This window comes from Dasypus novemcinctus, chromosome X (genome assembly GCF_030445035.2).
Source record: "Dasypus novemcinctus isolate mDasNov1 chromosome X, mDasNov1.1.hap2, whole genome shotgun sequence".
Lineage (NCBI taxonomy): Eukaryota > Metazoa > Chordata > Mammalia > Cingulata > Dasypodidae > Dasypus > Dasypus novemcinctus.
In genome coordinates this window covers 114,887,134-114,907,599 of record NC_080704.1, presented here as the reverse complement: position 1 = coordinate 114,907,599, position 20,466 = coordinate 114,887,134, and the positions used below count along the sequence as shown (strand labels likewise).

General features: G+C 43.1%; 1 protein-coding gene across 1 annotated transcript in view; it reads right to left on the bottom strand.

The window, feature by feature from the left end:
• The window catches only part of FRMPD3 (FERM and PDZ domain containing 3), a 59,977-nt gene extending 40,672 nt beyond the window's left edge, over positions 1-19,305 (bottom strand). The window contains exons 1-2 of the mRNA XM_071213155.1: positions 19,264-19,305; positions 3,202-3,306 (exon numbers count right to left, since the gene is read on the bottom strand). The gene's annotated coding sequence lies outside the window, so the exon portion shown is untranslated. The remainder of the gene's footprint in view (positions 1-3,201; positions 3,307-19,263) is intronic.
• Positions 19,306-20,466: the final 1,161 nt, after the last annotated feature.

Sequence of the window (20,466 nt, the reverse complement as noted above, 5' to 3'; positions counted from 1 at the left end):
AGATTCCCGGGGCTGCTGACAAGAATGCAAGCAGACAAAGAAGAATACAGCGAATGGACACAGAGAGCAGACAATGGGAGGGGGTGGGTGGGGAAGGGGAGAGAAATAAATAAAAAATAAAACCTTAAAAAAAAAATAGAGGCCCTGGGCCCAGCCTGACTATTGTATTATAGTGACCTGGCATATACATATGAATCCACTAGAGAAAAATTATAAAACCAAACCAAACTAAGGTAGAAGTTAAGGTTTCCTAAATAAGGGCAATTGGATTTTTTTGTCTTTATTTTTTTAATGTTACATTAAAAAACTATGAGGTCCCCATATACCTCCCACCCCCTTCACCCCACTTCTCCCCCCATAACAACAACCTCCTCCATCATCATGAGACATTCATTGCATTTGGTGAATACATCTCTGAGCACCGCTGCACCTCATGGTCAATGGCCCGCACCATAGCCCACACTCTCCCACAGTCCACCCAGTGGGCCATGGGAGGACATACAATGTCCGGTAACTATCCCTGCAGCACCACCCAGGACAACTTCAAGTCCTGAAAACTCCCCCACATCACATCTCTTCCTCCCACTCCCTACCCCCAGCAGCCACCATGGCCACATTCTCCACACCGGTCAATTGGATTTTGATTTTGAAGGAGATGATGGCTATGGATTATTAGAGAGGTTACAATATAACAGTCTAGATCTAGGAACTATCAGGGACAAAGCAGGACAAGAGGAACAAGCATGTCTTCCTGGAGTGGGGTGTAAGTCAAGCCTAGGTGGGGAATGGTGGTCTACAAAGTTAGAAAAATATAACTCCCTGGCTTTCTCCCTGATCCTGAGATGCTTCCCTCCTGCCAAGCCCAGCGGTCCCGGATCCCCAGGCTGACGGTGCTCAGTCATGGCAGGTTTTATTTAGCACACTGGGTTGGACTCAGATAATTACTTAATTGATTTTGCTTAAAAATAGAGTTGGCAAGGAACGCCCACGGGGTTTATTTTTGCTCTGGCTGCTTAATACAGCTTTGAAACATGAAAGGGAAGGGATGACAGGCCAGGCCAGAGTCACCTGAGTCTGGGTTCCTCCAGGTCCCAAGCAATGGTGAGGCGATCATCCACACTGGCGGTCACTGCCTGGGGATGGGGGGGGGGGCGGCCGTTGTGGCATCAGAGAATTTCCTGAGCACAGCTAGAGTTGAAAGATGGATATCTGTCTGTCTCCCTGCCAAAGCCTCAAACCATGCCTGGTTTGAGAATGAAAAGCAGCTCTGAGTCCAACTCCATCACACTCAGGAACACAAACTCCAAAGTAGGGCCCACTGACATGGCCCTGAACTCCAGAGCCATCTGCCACCAAATGCAATGAATGTGCCATAATGATGAAAGAGGTTGTTGATGTGGGAGGAGTGGGGTGAGGGGGGGTGGGGGGTATATGGGAACTTCATATTTTTTGAATGTAACATTTAAAAAAATATAAAGAAGGAAAAAAAAAGAAAAGTAACTCTGGGTGGGTCCTAGCTATTCTGGGGTATTTGGTCTGGAGTGGGGGCTTGATTCTTTCTGTAGTCCAGCTGTGAGTATTGGAGAGGGGAGCCATGGAGGAGAAAGGAGAGGGTGGGGAAGGGAGAGTGGAGGGTAGCAGAGGAGAAGTGAGTTTAAAGAAGGGAGGAGGGGCAAGGAGAGTAGGGGAGGGGCAGTGAGAGGAGGTGAGGGAGTTTTCATTGGGTATCTTGGTCTTGGTTGATTATTCTCTAACACTTAGTTGACATAGGATGCACCTGCCTGTACATTCCAGAATCAAGTTGCATTTTTTTTCTGGGTTTTCAAGGGCTCAGGGCACAAATGTCCCCTTAGTGACTTGGGTCTCAGTGTCTGCTTCACCCTGATCTGCAGGGACTCCAACTTGTGCTCCCTTTCCTCTCAAATCATCGTTCCCCCACCACTTCTCTTCAACCATTTATGCTGGGATTAACAAGGAGCCCAACCACCACTTCTTCAGACAGCTTGCCTAATGGGATTCTTAGTCCCCTGGGCTTCCCTGCCTTCCCTGAGCAGGGATGGAAGAGGGCATGGACTGAGTTTGGAGATAAGAGTCAAGGAAATGGGGATGGAAAGACACCTATGTCTTCTATCTCTTCCTCTGAGTGGCTCTGCCTCTAAGAATTTTATAAGTGCTTGGTGCCCCACTGATTTGTCAGCTCAGTCAGGGCTAGCTATAGCCTCTCAACAACTGCAGCTGTGCCTTAGTACATAAACGCCAAGGGCCTCCTGAGAGCCCAGCCAACAAGAGCCTGAAAAAGCACCCAGGTGCCTATTAGCTCTAGCTACCCCCACACCATCCCCACGGGGATATCAGCAACTTCCACCAATTCCATGGGGACTCTGGGCCCCAAACCACTCCTTAACACATGTCTTTCTGCTTTCCACCCACCTCTTCTCATTTGCACATCTGGAGCTGACAATTCATGTCATTCCAATCCCACAAAGCAATGAGAAAGTCTGTTGGCTGGCCATGACACCCCGAATTGGCAGTTGCATGGCATGGGCTGATGAATATTACAGTGCTCCTTGAAATGATACTACCTAGAAGTGGCTTCTATGTTGTCTTAATCTGAACCACTTATCTCCCAGCATCACTGAGATCTATTCAGTGGCAGGAAACAGGTATTTACTTTGCATCCTATGTGGTGCGAGGAACCCAGCAGGTGCCTAATAAAGGCTCTGTGACTTAATGAGAATCTGTATCATTTTCCCTGGCAGCTTTAGCCACCACTGCACAGTCTTCTCTGGGCAAGATGTGGAGTTGCAGGAACACTGAAATGTGAAGAGAGCTCAATTTTGCCAGCTACTCCTCCCTTGGATCTTCAGAAAACCACTACTTCCTTCCTGCTTCTATCAAGCAGACAAAAGATATTTATGGGAGTACTTGTTCTAAGTGTAAGCTTCTGTGCTGGAGACAGAATTTCTCTAAGGAACATAAGAATCCTGAGTGAACTGATATGTATTCCTTTTCCCCACAACGCCTGGGGCCCCTCTGGACACCACACACTCCTCCCCAGCTAACTGCCCCTAGCACCAGGGTCCCCTTCCCAAGCTTGTCCACTTTGAGGAGCACAGGACAAACAACTGCCCCACTGAAAGAATCTGACATCCATGCTAATTCTGGCAAAGGACTGAGAAAAGGAGCTGAAACTGCACTTACTGCATCTGTCTCTCCAACTGCCACCTGCTCTGAAAAGCGGACCTTCACAGGATTGGACCTCAGCCTGGCCTTCTTCGCAGCACTGATGAAGGCAGATTTGGGGGACTGGAAAAAGAACAGAGGGCTAGTTAATTCTCCATCTATGGGGAAACCTTGACCTTTGTCACGTCAGAGTTAAGTTGTCTTGGTACAGGTATACTTTGCCTCACTGATCAATAAATCAACAAAAAAGTACTGATTACTTACTACGTACAAAGCAATGTTCTAAATGCGTCCTTATATAATTGGTATGTTTTGAAAAAGCATGGCATGTATTGAATTTGGGTAAATTGAATCCCATTATTAATATTCTAGGCCTTATGAGAGTTTGCAGAAATTCTTTAGTAATAACAAATACTTATTTAAAAATTATATATATCTGGTTTTCTTGATACGATATATACCTAAATGGTGGTTTTTATTACATCTGAATACACACATCCAAAAGGATTTACAGGAATAATCTTAGTCATCTTACAGATATGCCTCATTCTTAGGAAGGAGGCTCATAGCAAATATTATTATAGATATGAAGGCCTAGGACACCAAAATGATTTCTCCACAATTTCAACCCTATTTGGAAACAGAGATGTTAGGGATTTAACTCAGGTCTCCTGGCTTTCTAGTTCTGGGCTTTACACTACTTTGCTTATCCAATTCTGTACGAAATACACAGACTCAGCTAGGCTCCCTATTGCTTGAAAACTCTCCAACAAATTCAGTAGGAAATATGGTTAGCAAATACTGGATACTAAGCCTTTCCTGAGTGCTCTCTGGGATTCCTGTCCCTTATTGAGTTTCATCCAGGAAATACAGCAGTCCTGGTGAAGGCCATATCCATGTCCATGGGAACATTTATTCATTTTCAGTAATTTTATGGAGGGCCTACTCTGTGCCAGACACAGTTCTAGGCAATGAAAGGTACAGTAGTGAATAGGACAAAATTCCCTACCCTCATGTAGTATACATCCTAGAAGGGAGAGGCAGACAATAAACAAATAAACATATGCTCACAGGAGCTGTAATAGGTTGAATGGTGGTTCCTCTACAGATATGTCTACTCGGATCCTACAAATGTGACCTTATTTGGAGAAAGGGTCTTTGCAGATCTCGAGATGAGATCCTCCTGGATTAGAGTGGGCTCTGAATCCAAGGACAAGAGTCCTTATAAGGGAAGGGGAGAAGTCAACAGGGGAGAAGGCCGTGTGAAGATGGAGCAGAGATCGGGGCAATGCAGCCACGAGGGATGTTTCTAGAAGTTGGAAGAGGCAGGGCTAGATTCTTTCTCAGAGTCTCCAGAAGGAACCAACCATACCGATACCTTGATTCCAGACTTCTGGACTTCATAACTGTGACAGAATAAATGTATGTTGTTTTAAGCCACCCAGTTTATAGTAATTTGTTATGGCAGCCCTAGGAAGATGAAAGAATAACAAATAGGGACTTCTGGGACAATGATGGACTAGAAAGATAAAGGACTCTTTTCTCCTCCAAAAAAAAAAAGTAGCTAGAGGACAGCCTATAAAAGATCTTCTAGGGATTAGGACATCAGGCGAAGGCTGAACACCACCCAAAGGAGAGAGTGACAAAGGGTGGATAATCACGATGACAGAACTGTGAGTTGAAACCAGCGGCTGCTGCTTCTGGCACCTGCCACCACATCAAAGACACTTCAAAATTCTCAGGCCTCTGGGCCTGAGGCTACAAAGGGGTTTCCAGGGATCTACCACCCCAGGAAAGGGGAGAGAGAAGGACACAGCCTAAGGCTGACTCAGCTTCTGACCCTCAAATTTGGTCAGCTGTGACCCAAGAGCCCTTCCAGGCTGAGTGGGACCACACCATGGTTTGCCCTGGGAACTGGCAAAGGACTGGAGGCATCTGACCCTTTCAATCTCCCTTTCTTCTAGCCGGGACTGATTGTTGAGGACGCACCTCCACAGGAAAGTGGAGAGAGAGGGACACAGCCCAAGGTCGACTCAGGTTTTGCCCCACAAATTTGACCCACAAGTTTGATCTGCTGTGTCCCTCTAGCCCTTTCAGGACAGGTGGGACCATGCCATTGTTTACCATGGGAGCCCGCAAGGGGTTAAAGATTTGTGACCCTCCCAATCTCCTTCTCTACTTACTGGCACTGATTGTTGAAGACACAGAGGGGAGTGGAAATATTTCCTACCCTGAAAAAGAGAAGGTGGGAGAACTGCTTCTGAGAAAGTTTGAATTACAAGGCTCTTAGCCTTCAGGCTGGAAGCTCTATCACATTGATCCTGTTTGTGTTGCAACACACACACTAGCATCAGGCATTGAACTGAGAGGTCTGCCAAAGACTGCCATCTGCTGGCAGACCGCAGAAGTACACTTGAGAAAATTAAAAATAAGTAAGAGGGGCTTTTTCTGGCCTATATAGCCTCCCTCCCCGAGGCCCTAGGAAACAGATCTGCAACCAATTATGGGGCCCAGAGCCCAATTTTGAGCAACTAGCAGGGACAATCTTCACGATCCAGGTTGAGCCAAGAATCAAAGAGCAAGGCTAACACACAGCCTCCCACCACTAAATCCCTACAAAGAGAAAGAAATTTAGCATCTGAGTAAGCTACAACCTAATCAGATGCTTAGATATGAGCAAAAATTATGAGCCATACTAAGAAAATGGAAGACATGGCCCAAGAAAAGAAATATATCAAAGCCCCAGAAGAGATGCAGGATTTGAGAAAACTAATTATTGAGATGCACACAAATTTCCAAAATCAAATTAATGAATTGAAAGACAATATGGCTGAAGAGAAAAATGACATTAAGAAGACATTGAGGGAAGTAGACGTGGCTCAACTAATAGAGCACCTATCTACCATATGGAAGGTCCAGGGTTCAATCACCAGGGCCTCCTGACCCGTGTAGTAAGCTGGCCAATGCACAGTGCTGCAGTGTGCAAGGAGTACCATGCCATACAGAGGTGTTCCCCTGTAGGGGAGCCCCATATGCAAGGATTGTGCCCTGCAAGGAGAGCAGCCCCATGTGAAAAAAAGTGCAGCCCGCCCAGGAGTGGCACTGCACACAGAGAGCTGATAGAGCAAGATGATGCAACAGAAAAGAGATGCAGTTTCCCAGTGCCACTGGATAATGCAAGCTGATGCAGAAGAACACACAGTGAATGGACACAGAGAGCAGAAAACTGGGGGCAGGGGAAGGGGAGAGAAATTTTTAAAAATCTTAAAAAAGTGACATTGAGTGAGTGCAAAGAAGAATTTGAAATACTAAATATTAAAATAACAGAGCTCATGGGAATGAAAGTCACAGTAGGTGAGATAAAAAACACATTAGAGGCATACAATAGCAGACTCAAAATGACAGAAGAAAGAAAAGTGACACCAAAGACAGAACAGCTAAACTTGAAGATAGAAAAGAACAGAGATAGAAAAGAATAGAAAAATTGAGCAGGGGCTCAGAGAATTGAATGACAACATGAAATGCAACAACACACATGTCATAGGAGTTCCAGAAGGAGAAGAGAGGGAAAGAGAGACAGAAAGAGTATTTCAGGAAATAATAGCTGAAAATTTTCCAACTCTCAAGAAAGAAATGAACTTACATGTCCAAGATGTGCACTGTACTCCAATCAGAATATTTCTGAATAGACCTACTCCAAGACACATACTACTCAGAAAGTCAAATGTCAAAGATAAAGAGAAAATTCTAAGCAAAAGGGAGAAGCAAACCATCACATACAAGGGATGCCCAGTAAGAGTTGCACTGATTTCTCAGCAGAAATTATGGAGGTGAGAAGACAGTGGTATGAAAGAGAAGAACTGCCAGCTGAGAATTCTTTATACAGCAAAACTCTTCTTCAAATATGAAGGGAAGTCTAAAGCACTTACAAACAAACAGAAACTAAGAGAGTTTGTGAAAAAGAATCTACCTTTGCAGGAAATATTAAAGGAGGCCTTAGAATCTGAAAGAAAAAGACAGGAGAGAGAGGCCTGGAGGAGGGTAGAGAAGAAAGAATAGCAGAAAGGATAACCAAAAGAGTAAAAAGACAGATAGAAACATGACATGACTTATGAAAACCAAAGAAGAAACTGGTGGAAGTAAATAATGCATTTACAGTAATATCATTGAATTTGAATAGATTAAACTTACCGATCAAAAGATTTAGACTGACAGAATGGATTAAAAAAAATCACATGAACCATCCATATGCTGCTTATGAGAGACTCACTTTAGACCCAGCTGAAAGTGAAAGGTTGCAAATAGTAATCAAAAAAGAGAGGGATACCTATACTAATATTGGACAAAACAGACTTTAAATGAAAAAAAAAGTTATAAGCAATACAGAAGGACATTACATATAATAAAAGGGACAATCCACTAGGAAGATATAACAGTCAAATATCTACGTACCTAAGTACATTGCCCCAAAATACATGAGACAAACTCTGGCAAAACTGAAGGGAGAAATAGACTTCTCTACAATGAGAGTTGGAAACTTCAACACCCCACTCACATCATTAGATAGAACTAGACAGAAGATCAACAAGGAAAGAGAGATGATAAATGAGTTAGGACAAACCCTATGATAAATGAGTTAGACAGACATATAGAGAACACTGTATCCAAACTCAGTGAGTTATACATTCTTCTCAGGTGTCCATGGATCTTTCTCCAGGATAGACCACATGTTAGGGCAGAATTCAGCTCTCAATAAATATAAAAAGATTGAAATTATACAAAGCACCTTCTCAGATCATAATGGAATGAAACAGGAAATCAATAATAGGAAAAAACTAAATTTGCAAATATGTGGAGGCTAAACAACACACTCCTAAATTCTCAGTGGGTCAAGAAGAAATTGCAAGTGAAATCAGTAAATATATTGAGACAAAGGAAAATGAGAACACAACTTATCAATACTTATGGGATGCAGCGAAGGCAGTCTCGAGAGGGAAATTTATAGCCCTAAATGCCTATATCGAAAAATAAGAAAGTGCTAAACTCAAAGATTTAGCTGAACAACTGTAGAAACTAGAAAAAGAATAGCAGGGAAGTGGTTGGGGTTCAACTGATAGAGCATCCGCCTACCATATGGAGGGTCCAGGGATCGATACCCAGGGCTTCCTGACCTGTGTGGTGAGCTGGTCCATATACAGTGCTGCTGTGCACAAGGAGTGCCGTGCCAAGCAGGAGTGTCTCCCTCATAGAGGTGCCCCATGCACAAGGAGTGCGCCCCACAAAGGAGAGCTGCCCCTCATGAAAAAAGCACAGTCTGCCCAGGAGTGGCACTGCACACATGGTGAGCTGGTACAGCAAGGTGACACAACAACAAAAAAATGCGACACAGTTTCCTGGTGCCACATGACAAGAATGCAAGCAGATGCAGAAGAACACACAGTGAATGGACACAGGGAGCAGACAACGGGGGGGGGGGGGGGAAGGGGAGAGAAATAAATAAAATAAATCTTTAAAAAAAAAAAGAACAGCAAACTAATCCCAAAGCAAGCAGAAGGAAAGAGATAAGAAAGATTACTGGGGAAGTGGACTTGGCCAGGTGGATAGGGTGTCCGTCTACCACATGGGAGGTCTGTGGTTCAAACCCCAGGCCTCCTTGATCCGTGTGGAGCTGGCCCATGCACAGTGGTGATGTGAGCAAGGAGTGCCATGCCACGCAGGGGTGTCCCCTGCATAGGGGAGCCCCACGTGCACAAGGAGTGCGGGAGAGCCACCCAGCGCAAAAGAAAGTGCAGCCTGCCCAAGAATGATGCCATACACAGGGAGAGTTGGCGCAGCAAGATGACGCAACAAAAAGAAACAGATTTCCGGTGCCGCTGACAACAACAGAAGTGGACAAAAAGAACAACAAGCAGCAAACGGACACAGAGAGCAGACAACTGGGGCATGGCAGGGGGTGGGGGAAGGGGAGAGAAATAAATAAAAATAAATCTAAAAAAATAAAGATTACAGCAGAAATAAATGACATTGAGAACAACAACAACAAAAACAGAGAAAATCAACAAAACCAAAAGCTGTTTCTTTGAGAAGATCAATAAAATTGACAAACCCCTAGCTAGACTAACAAAGAATAAAAGAGAGAAGATGCAAATAAACACAATTACAAATGAAAGGGGAAAGTTACAACTGACCCCACAGAAATAAAAAGAATCATAAGAGGATATTATGAGAATCTTTTTGCCAACAAACTAGAACAATCTGGATGAAATGGACAAATTCCTAGAAATGCACAAACAACTTACACTGACACTAAAAGAAGTACAAGAAGTTAACAAACCAATCACATTTAAAGAGATGATGTGACTCCTAGTGCTGAGCCTTCCTGGCACCAAGGGATTACTATCAAGTACCAACTAGCAATGCAACTGGGAAAAGACCTTGACCAAAAGGAGGAAAGGGTAAAGACAAATGAGTTTGTTGGCTAACAGACTTCAAAGTTACTTGGGAGGACACTCCAGAGTTTACATTTATGCACATTGCAGCAGGAACTCATTGATTACCAAAGTAAACATTGCCTCAAATAGCAGGGCTCCTGAGGGCTCTGCTCTGGAGATATCCAGACACTAACAGGCAGTGCAGATAGCTCAGTTCCTAAAGAAATTGAATATAGACTTGCCACGTGACCCTGCAATACCACTACTGGATATATACCCAGAAGAACTTAGAACAGTGACATGAACAGACATCTGCACACCTATCTTCATAGCAGCATTACTCACATTTGCCACAAGTTGGAAACAACCCGGGTGTCCATCAACCAACGAATGGATAAGGAAACTGTGGTGTATTCACAGGATGGAATATTATGCAGTTGTAAGAAGAAATGAAGTTGTAAAGCATATGACAACATGGATGAACTTAGAGGACATTATGTTGAGCGAAGCGAACCAGACCCAAAAGGACAAATACTGTATGACTGTGTTACTATGAACCAAATATAGTGTGAAACATACTGTATGATTCAAAAAAATTTTATATGTACCCAGTACAATTAATTGAGAAATGTATGTTTTTATTCAACTGTATTTTCTTTTTATTTTTAAATTACTGTTTATATTTTCAATTATTAAAGGTATAAAATAAAGTTAAAAAATAAAAAAAAAACAAATAGGACTATGAAGAAAAATAAAGCAGGGCAAGGGAATGAGTGAGGGAACATGGGAGTAAAGGGGGTGTTAGGATGGTTAGGGAAGACCTTTCCAAGGAGGTGACATTTAAGCAGAGAGCTTAAGGAAGTGAGGGAGAGATGGTTAAGAGGATATCAGGGGACAGAGCCTTCTGGACAGAATAGTAAAGTTCCTGAGATGGGAGCAGGATTCGGGTGTGTGAGGAACAGCAAGGTATACCAATGTGGCTGGAATGGAGTGATTGACAGGGGAAGTAGGAGATATGACCAGAGGGATAGCTGGGGCTGGATCACGTAGGGCCTCATAAACTAGGGTGGGAAATTGGAATTTGCTCCACTGGAGGGTTGTGAACAGACATGATCTGATTTGCATTTTAAAAGATTGCCTTTAGCTGCTGTGTGGAAAACTGACTGTAGAGGGGCAAAATTAGGGAGACCAGTTAGCAGTCTATGGTAATAAAACAGTCAAAATATGAGAGAGGCTTAGGCTAGCATTGTAATGATGGAGATGGTGAAAAGCATTCTGGCTATATTTTGAAGATAGAACCAAGATGATATCTTGATTGATTGGATGTGAGGGGAGAGCAAAAAAAGGTCAATCAGAAGAAGCTGAGGAAAAACAGATTCAGGGCTACTTCAAACCACAACCCTCCCACCGACCTTGCCATGGAATCTGTGAGTCCTAACCAGAAATTTCTTTGGGTTAAGTCTCTGAAAGTCCCTGCCTGCTGGGAAGACAATATATTAAGCTATTGTTGTTATGGGGGGAGGAGTGGGGTGCGGGGGGTGGGGGGTATATAGGGACCTCATATTTTTTTAATGTAATATTAAAAAAATAAAGACAAAAAAATGCAAAAAAAAAAATATTAAGCTATTATCTGCCATTAATCCTGCAGATGAGATTCATTCACCAGATCAGCCACAGGAGGGCAGGGCCTTAAGATAAAGATACTCCAGAATGAAATGTTATCATGTCTTGGGCCCTGGTCCCAGCTGTGTCCTTTTCAGAGCTAGCAATCTTATTCCCCACATAGATCAGATTGCAAAAAGCTACTTATTCTACTTGATCTAGTAGGTTTTCAAGCAGTGGGACTCACTACTGGCTACACTTTAGAAATACTGGAGGTGTTCTTAAAAATCCAGATGCCCAGAATCCAGACTAATTACATAAGAATTTCTGGAGGTAGGGCTCAAGCATCAGTACTTTTTAAAGCTCCTGATTATTTCAGTGTGCAGTCAAAGGTGAGAACCACTGAGCTAAAGGAACCTTAGTCTCTCATCCTGAACCATGGGGACAAGTTGTTGGCAACAGATGATATAGCACAGTGAAATCCAGGAATGGAGATCATTGCAGAAAGTGATTACAGAATTGATTGTTCATGGCAGTCAATAAACACACCACGGCCTGGTGCTCAAATCCTGGGTGGGGGCTGGTGGGGCAGGGTTTGCAGGCTGCAGCAGGAACAAAGTGAAGGGGGAAGATAAAAAGATATGTAGCTATGTTTAGGTAGCTCTTCTAGACTCCAGCCACACTGGAGTCCAGATTTCCACTCAAGGTCCCATGAAGATATGCAGATGAAATCTTTCTACCCAATGACTGTGATCCTTTCCTTTCTCTGTGTTCAACTGCCATCAGACCTCTCATGGTACACTGTGGGACAAGGCATCTCTAAGGACCTGAGTGGGCCATGTAGTCTACACTTAATTTTCACAGGTGAAATTGAGGCCTGGAAAGAGGATAGGATTTTTAAAAAAACAATAAAATAATTTGGTAAGCACAGCTGAAATAGCCTGAGTTGTTGATTACTGACTGTTTCACTGCAGCAGGCTGAAAGAAGCTGGGAGTCCATTCCTAATCTTTCATCCACTGGTTCTACCTTGTTTCCATTTAATGGATTCAAACAAATGGAGAACAACCCCAACTGGTCTCCTTTTATGTTTTCACCCACAGTGGAAGTGACACAGCATCCCTGCTATCCCTTCCACTAGTCCAAGATTAGATCCTGTCTAGAGATACTCCTACAAACAAAAGACTCAGATATTTATAGGAGCAAAACCACAAAGAAAGGAAGTGGAATTGCCAAATGTTTTCAGGGATTATAGTCATTTCCAGGTGTCTGTTTTAGAGCTATTTTCAGCCTGTTTGTGCCTCATTCCTCATTGACCCTTGTCTTATGGGTCTCTAAGATTCCATCTATTCTTGGTCTTCAGCCTCGATGGCTGATGGTGACTCACTCATTGACAGCTGGTCTCTGTGAGATGCCAGGAGTCATGGCTAACCTTATGCTTAGACACAGGTGAGGCCTGCCTTATGGTATGATATGAGAGGCTCTCAAAGGCCTTCCTGTCCCAAAGCATCTTCAAAGCTCAAATGTGGGGCCTGAAATTCTTAATACCAAGGTCACTCCTTTGAATTAAGATATTGAGAATTGGGAGGCCCTGGTCAAAATGCGAATGTGCTACCAGGGAGGGGTAACAAACATACTTCAAAGGTTGCCAAATCACAGGCCTGCATGGGTCAAATCCTGCTCACTACCTGTTTTGGTAAATAAAGCTTTATTAGAAAACAGCATGATCATTTATTGATGTATATTGTCATATTGTCTATGGCTATCTATGGCAAATTTAAGTAGTTGTGACAGGGATTGTATGGCCTGCGAAGCCTAAAATATTTACTCTCTGGCCCTTTACAGAAAAGGTTTGTCGACTCCTACACTAACTCATCAGCATGCACTAACCCACTGTTTCTAAAATTTGCCTGATGATAGGGATCACTGGGGAGTGCATGTTAAACTACAGACTTCTAGGCTCATACCAGACTTAAAAGTTAGCCTATCTGGAGTGGTGGGACCCAGAAATCTGGATTGCTTAAAATGTTCTAACCCATTACGCATAGACTAATTGAGTACCTTAAACTGAAAGATCTGTGCTCTTCATTGACCATTTCTCCTCCAAGCAGCTGGAAGTCTCATTTTGCAACAGGCTCCCTTCCTGGCTAAAATGAATGTTGGCTTGAAACATAGGACCTGAATTGCTGAGTATCTCAGGGGTCAATGCAAGCCCCTTGAAGGAAATATGAAGCCAGCAACTAGGTGCAATAAGTAATAGAAGAAAAAGCCTACATCTCCCTTTGGGCTGAATTCAGCACCTGGTGATTCTTTGACCTTTTTAAAATTTGGTGCATCTATTTATTACAGATTTCAGGGCTGCGATCGCTCATATCTTGGCCAAAGTCAAGTGAATGGCCAACTATTTTAGAGCAGGATAGGGTCCAACTTTGATAACTATGAAAGTATTTTAAGAGATTACAGCCTAGGTGCCTGAAACTTTGACTGCCTTTTGATTTGCCTTTCCTATATTTCATTGTCTTTGATCCTTAAGTCTACTTATAATCAATCCCCATAGCAAGCATTGTGGGAGCCGGGGACAATGGAAGACCGTCTTGGTTTCACCAGAATACTGGTACTGGGGCTTTCCTTCCTGCAGTCAGGACTGCCTAGAAACAAACATGTTCTCTGCCTGGCTTCCAAGGCCTCCCACAAGCCACACTTGTCTCTAACCTCACTCCTGATCTATCTCCAATATCACCTTCTGTTGCAGTTGGTTGGTTCTTCCCACAGCACTCTGGGCATATTGGGCTTGTTCTCAGTTCTCTGCCTACTTCATGCTGTTTCTTTCCCATCTCCACCTTTTAGGGCCTTCAGGCTCCTTTTGGCCAAGCTAAATGCCATCTCTTCTTTAAAGCCCAGCTCAAATTCCAACTTTGTTCTGAAGCCTTCCCTAACTCCTCCATTCTCCTACTCTGATTTCCTGCAAGTACTGTTTGTTCATCCACACTACTATATCTCATCTCCCCAACTCAAATATAAAATAAAAGATATATTACTGTCTTTTTCCCTAGCACCAAGCACATAGTAGGTACGGAGTAAAATACTAGTTAATTATGATTAATAATTAATTAATTCCATTGATATGGTTTGAGTCCAACCATTTGCCAAGTACTACACCTCAAGAAGTTCTGTGGAAAACCAGTTCTTCTGTAGTGGGTCTCATTATTTTGACTTCTTTTTCTGGGCAGGTGACATCAAGCAGAAGAAATTCAGGTACTTTGGGAACAATTGAAGTTTTCAGAACTAGAAAACTATGGTTTTGTAGTTTGTGCTTGTTTGACCAGAACCATTCTAGGTTATAATCCAGAACTTTAGCTATTTATGAAAATTATCGAGGACCTACTATTTACCAAGGGCTAAGGGTAGCAAGATTAATAAACATTCAATCAATCATGGGGAACAGTTGATCACTCAAAGATTAAGGAATATTCTTAAATACATGGAGGCTTAATAAATGGCTGCCTATGCTGTATGGTTTAAGGGGTCCCAAGAAAGGACCCCTTTATCTTTCCAAAATACCCCCAATGGCCTACTATGGTGAGAGGCACAGTTAAAAAGGGAAAATATGGTCTGAGAGAGCCAAGGTGGTTCTCAATCTTGACTACATATCAGAATCATTTGGGGAAGCCTTTTCAATAGACCAATGCCTGGCCTCCATCCCTAAAGTTTCCTTTTCAACTGATCAGGGGTAGAGCCTGAGTACTGATAGTTTTAAAATCTTCTCAAGTGATTCTAATGCCTATCCAGGGTTATGAACCACTATATTAGACCATTATCAGCCACCGAAGCTAGGAGCTGGAAGGAGCCTTAGAGATCGTCTGGTTCAGTGTTTTCCAAATCTTACTGATCAGAATAATCACCTGTGGATCTTATTAAAAATATAGATTCCTGGGACCCACTCTGGACCTATCAAATCAGAATCTCCAGGAGATTGCCTTCTAGAGGAAGGGACAATAAAACTTCAAGATTACAAGTGTTTGGTAAGAGGCAGCAATCTTCATGCATCCGTAAGATGTCAAGTGCCTGCTGTGGACACAGTAATATGTCCTGTGATGCAGGGAGTATCACACTGAACATATGTTGGGGGTCTTCAAGAAGCTTTTGCTATAGCTTGAAGAGAAGATGTACATGTATGCAAAGCTGATTTTTAATCAGGATGCCCTGATATGGCCAAACCTGTTGTAAAATATTGAGGGATTCTTTGACACTGACCGGTAAGCAGCCACTTCCCAAAGCTCACTGGCTGCCACCTGACCTCCCCCAGGACCCCTCACCTTTTTACAAACTATCAACTAAAGTGTTAACACCTGGTACTGTTAGACGGCCTCCAATACTCAGTTCCAATGCTATGGCTGGCCTGCATTCCGATTGGTTGTACAGGCTGTTAAAAATCTTGACTAGCACCTCTGTGTATTATGTGCTAACCCACTTCTTTGCTGCTAGAGTTTAGACAGTACAAGGCCAAGAACAAGAATGTAAGCTCTATGAGGGCAGGAACTATGTGTATCCCATGCACTGCTATAAACCCAGCCAAGAATAATGCCTGGCACATAGTAGGTATTGAATAAATGCTTGATGAATAAATTAATTGGAAACTCTCACTGAGGTTAGTGTGGAAGACACGAGTCTCCAGCCAGGACTTGAACATGCATTAGGAGAGATATGCAATAGTACAAAGCCAAAAGTCTCACGGGCAGACACCTAAGAGATGTCTGGGTGTCAGCAAAGAGGTGGCCGAATGGGACATGTGGAGGCTTCAGAATGGGGGTGGGGATGGGGGCAAGGAGAGAGTGTTGGGGGCACTGGGATGGGAGAGCTGGGAAGGAGATGGGGGAGGGTTAGGCTCTTTATTTTGCACCCAAGTGTAGACATCTGAGTTTAGTTTAGAGATGGGTGCTATAATGGCTGATACCTGGGTTTCCTTCAGTCCTTCAACACATGTTTATTGAATACCAACTTAGTCCCAGGTCCAGGCACTGGGGATATAGCAAGTACAATAACAGTCCTTACCTTCCTGGAACTGACATTCTAATAAGGGAGACTGTTTTAGTTTCCTAGCTGCTAAAATAAATACTATACAATGGGCTGGCTTAACAGGAATTTACTGGCTCACAGTTTCAGAGGTTAGAAGGCTAGCTTCCTTCCAGGGTCAGTATCTTCTGGTTGGCTGGCAAACTTTGGGGTTCCCTGGCTTTTCTGTCACATCACAGTGCACATGGTGTCATCTTTTCCCTCTTCCTGGTTCCAGTGACTTCTTGCTTCTGGCTATTCCCCATGGTTTCTCTCTCTGTGTCCAAGTCCCTTTGTGTATAAGGACTTCAGCCATATCAGATTAATGCCTATTTTCATTTTGGGGGGCACACCTTAACTAATAACATCTTCAAAGGTCCTATTTACAAATGCATTCACATCCGCAGGACCAGGGGTTGGGACCTGAACATGCCCTTTGTGGGCCCCAAGAGTGATAGACAATAAACATATATAAATATAATATTTGATAGGAAGTAAAATGGCATAGTCACTCTGGAAAATACTTTGGCTGTTTCTTAAAAACCTGAACATATAATTACTATATGACCCCAACAATCATACTCCTGGGCATTTCTCCCAGGGAAATGAAAATTTGTGTTAACAAAAGCCTGTACACAAACGTTCATAGCAGCTTTATTTATAGTAGCCAAAAACTGGAAACAACCCAGCTGTCCTTCAACAGGTGAGTGGTTAAACAAACTGTGGTACATTCATACCATGGAATATTACTCAGTGATAAAAAGGAACAAACTATTGATACATGCAATAACTTGGATGAATCTCAAGGGCATTACTCTGAGTAAAAAAAAGCCAATCCCAAAAGGCTACATATTGTACTATTATATTTATATAATATTCTTGAAATTACAAAATTACAGAAACTGAGAACAGATTAGTGGTTGCCAGGGTCTAGGGACAGGCACAGGGTTGGGAGAGAAGTAGGTGTGGTTATAAAAGGGCAACATGTGGGATCTTTTCTGTGATAGAACTGTCCAGTATGTGCACTGTGGTAGTGGATACAGGAACCTACACACATGATTCACTGGCACTGAACTAAACACACACATTGTACTAATGTCTATTTCATGGTTTTGCTATTATACCATAGTTATGTAAAATGTAGTGATTGGGGGGAAACTTGATGAAGGGTACGTGGGACAGCTCTGTACTATCTTTGCAATTTCCTGTGAATCTACAATTACTTCGAAATAAAAAGTTAAAAATGTATAATACTTATCTCTGAAGAAAAATTAAGCAGTATTAGAAGATAGTGACAGGTAGATGCTACCCTAGAAAGAGTACACAGGGAAGGTTTCTACAAGAAGGTGACATTTGAGTAGAGACCCAATTAACAAAGTAACCCACAGCTGGTCTCTGATCAGAGCAGTGAATTCTGATCCCACAGCAAGCATTGTTTTATTTTTTTTTTTAAATTGGGGGCCATTTTCATGACTAGGGGGTGCAGGGCACATAACTAGTCAAGTGCATATGTGTAGTAAGGTTGGGAGGGCTATTGATAATACCCACTGCGGGGGCTTGCCTTCCAGAGGTAGAGGAGAATTGGCATCTACAAAACTGCAGCTGAGAGTGGTCTGCCAGGGAGCATGCACATGTGCTCATAGTTCACACTGACGCATAAGATAGCATGGGGCCATCAGGAGAGAAAGTGCCAGGGCTTAATTTGAACCCCAGTTCCCCTGACTCATGAGCCCATGCACTGCCCCTCTGCACTATCCCTGGCTTTGCACAAAACATTGTCTAGGGGGCAGATGTAGTTCGAGTGGTTGAGCTCCTGCCTTCCACATGGGAGGTCCCAGGTTTGGTTCTCAGTACCTCCTGAAAAAAATAACAACAACAAGCAAAACAAACAATAAAAAACCAACTCAAAGAAGTGGATGTGGCTCAGTGGTTGAGCACTTGCTTCCCATATATGAGGTCCTAGGTTCAGTCCTCAGCCCCTGGTACCTCAAAAAAAAACTTATCTTTTTCTGGACATCCTGCCCCACCCCTCAAGGCCCAGGTCAGGTGCAGTCTCTTCCCTGAAGCCTCACCTGATTTCATGTCCCCTTCCCCAACAGAGGTGATCTCTCCTATGGCAATGGGATGTGGGAGATGGGGGGGTCATCCATGCTGTGATACAATGAGACTTGGGGACACTGGGAAGGGACAGATGAGCTGGAGCTGGAGGGAGGACTCACAGTTTTACACATGGAATTTTTGCACTTGGGTTTGTGAATTTGAGTTAAGATTGCTCTACAGATATAATGTAGTAATGGACACTGGACCTTCTGAATCTGACTCTTGAGGTGAGAGGCCTGGGAATTTTATTTTTAATAAGAGGTCTGAGTGACTGTTACAATCATGCAACTCTGGGAAACACTAGTCTGTTCTAAACCCCTCAACTTACAGATGAGGAAACTGGGGCTCAGAAAAGATAACTGACTCACCCAAGGTCACACAGCCAATTAGTGACAGAGCCAGGACAAAGATTTACCTGTTTGTCCAATTTCACCTCCCCCAGAAAGTTGATATTAAATCCTCCCCCCACCATGCAGTATAGTGTCTTATACATTGTAGGTCATTTAGTAAATACTTGTAAGGATGAATGAATAAGAATAGCACCCACCATCTGCCACGGACTTATGGGAGTTGGACGCTGGGCAGGTTAATTTTGATGGAGGCACAGAATAAAAGGTTGGAAGTAAGTCTGGAACTGAGGCAGTGGGTGAGTGAAGTGGGATAAAACATAAAGAAAAGGGAAGGACTGGCCGTGGTGAAGCCCTTTAAAGTCCTCAAGGCTCGGATGACAGTAGAAATTCTGCTCAGAATGCATTCTTGAAATTTACTGCGAAATTCTTGGCTGACAAAATGTTGGTCCTAGTCTCTGCCTCTGTGCTCCCATCACTAACTCTTTCCAATATGGGGTAATCTCTTTTAAGTCAGGAAGAAGGGCAGGTGGCACAGAGGCTCACTCACCTGATGAGTATGCAGAACTGTAAGAACGATGAACTCCTTAGCACTCCTACAGAGGAAAGAGAAAACAGGAGAGTAGTGTATTATGCACTGGGTATTCATCTAGCACAAGAAGCAACACCAGAATTTTCCCTTGGGCTGCATTCAGGTATATGGTTTAGGAGAGAGAGCAATATGAGTATCTGCATGGATGCCTCAATTCCCATCATTTTTGAAGGCTGACATGAACCATCCATACACAAGTCCACACAGGCATCTGAAGATGGTATTACCTCTGGGGTTGTCATTTTCCAGCTCTTTTTATATTCCTTCTCACATTCTCTCTGTAGAAATTCCCATACCTTAGGAGCGATTTTATTGTAGATTAGAAAAATCTTAGGGAAAATTAAAGGTCTGAATTATGGAACTCAAAGGGCACACAGTCAGGGTGTCCTGGGAACCATGTGCAAATGATTATTGGCAATTTGGTATTGAAACAAGAGGAGAAATTCAAAGGAAAAACACAAAGGAGGTAATTTGGTCATCATGACTCATTTTCAGCAGATTTGTTTAAATTGAAGGTCTAAAAAAATGAGAGCCAGGGAGCAACAGATGGAAGCCAAGACACTCCAGATAGCAAATATACAAAAGGGCGAAGAATTCTAAACTCTTTCAATGAGAATTATGCTAGTGATCACACATGATGTGAGGTATGAAAATTCTCTCCCAGGACCACATAATTCTTCAAAATAGCTGAAAGAAATGCTTTGAAGGAGGTTCTGGTTCCTTGTTGGCCCTTTACAAATGTTTATGGGAACAAAGGTATTCAACGAGCAGAGTCAAGATACCTTGATTCTGGATATTCAAGAAGTGCCAAGGCCCCCTATTCAAGGACTTTGATTACTTTCCATTTTTGGTGGACCAAAGTCCAGGAATGAATCATTTGCAGAATCAGGGAGCTCCCAGAAGTAAGAACCTGTGTTCCAGGGGAAAAATACTAGGGAAAACATTTATCTTGAGAAGGAAAGGGCATAATTTAAGTCAAATTGTGCAGCTTGTCTGCCTCAGTCTCTGCCATGCCTTCCCACTTCATTTAGAATAAAGCCAAAGTCCTAAAAATAGTATACAAGGCTCTACATAATCTGGACCCCATCTCCTACACCTCTCTCCCTTGCTTCCCCCCACTCCAGACACATGGCTTCTTCACTATACCTCAAACATGCCAGA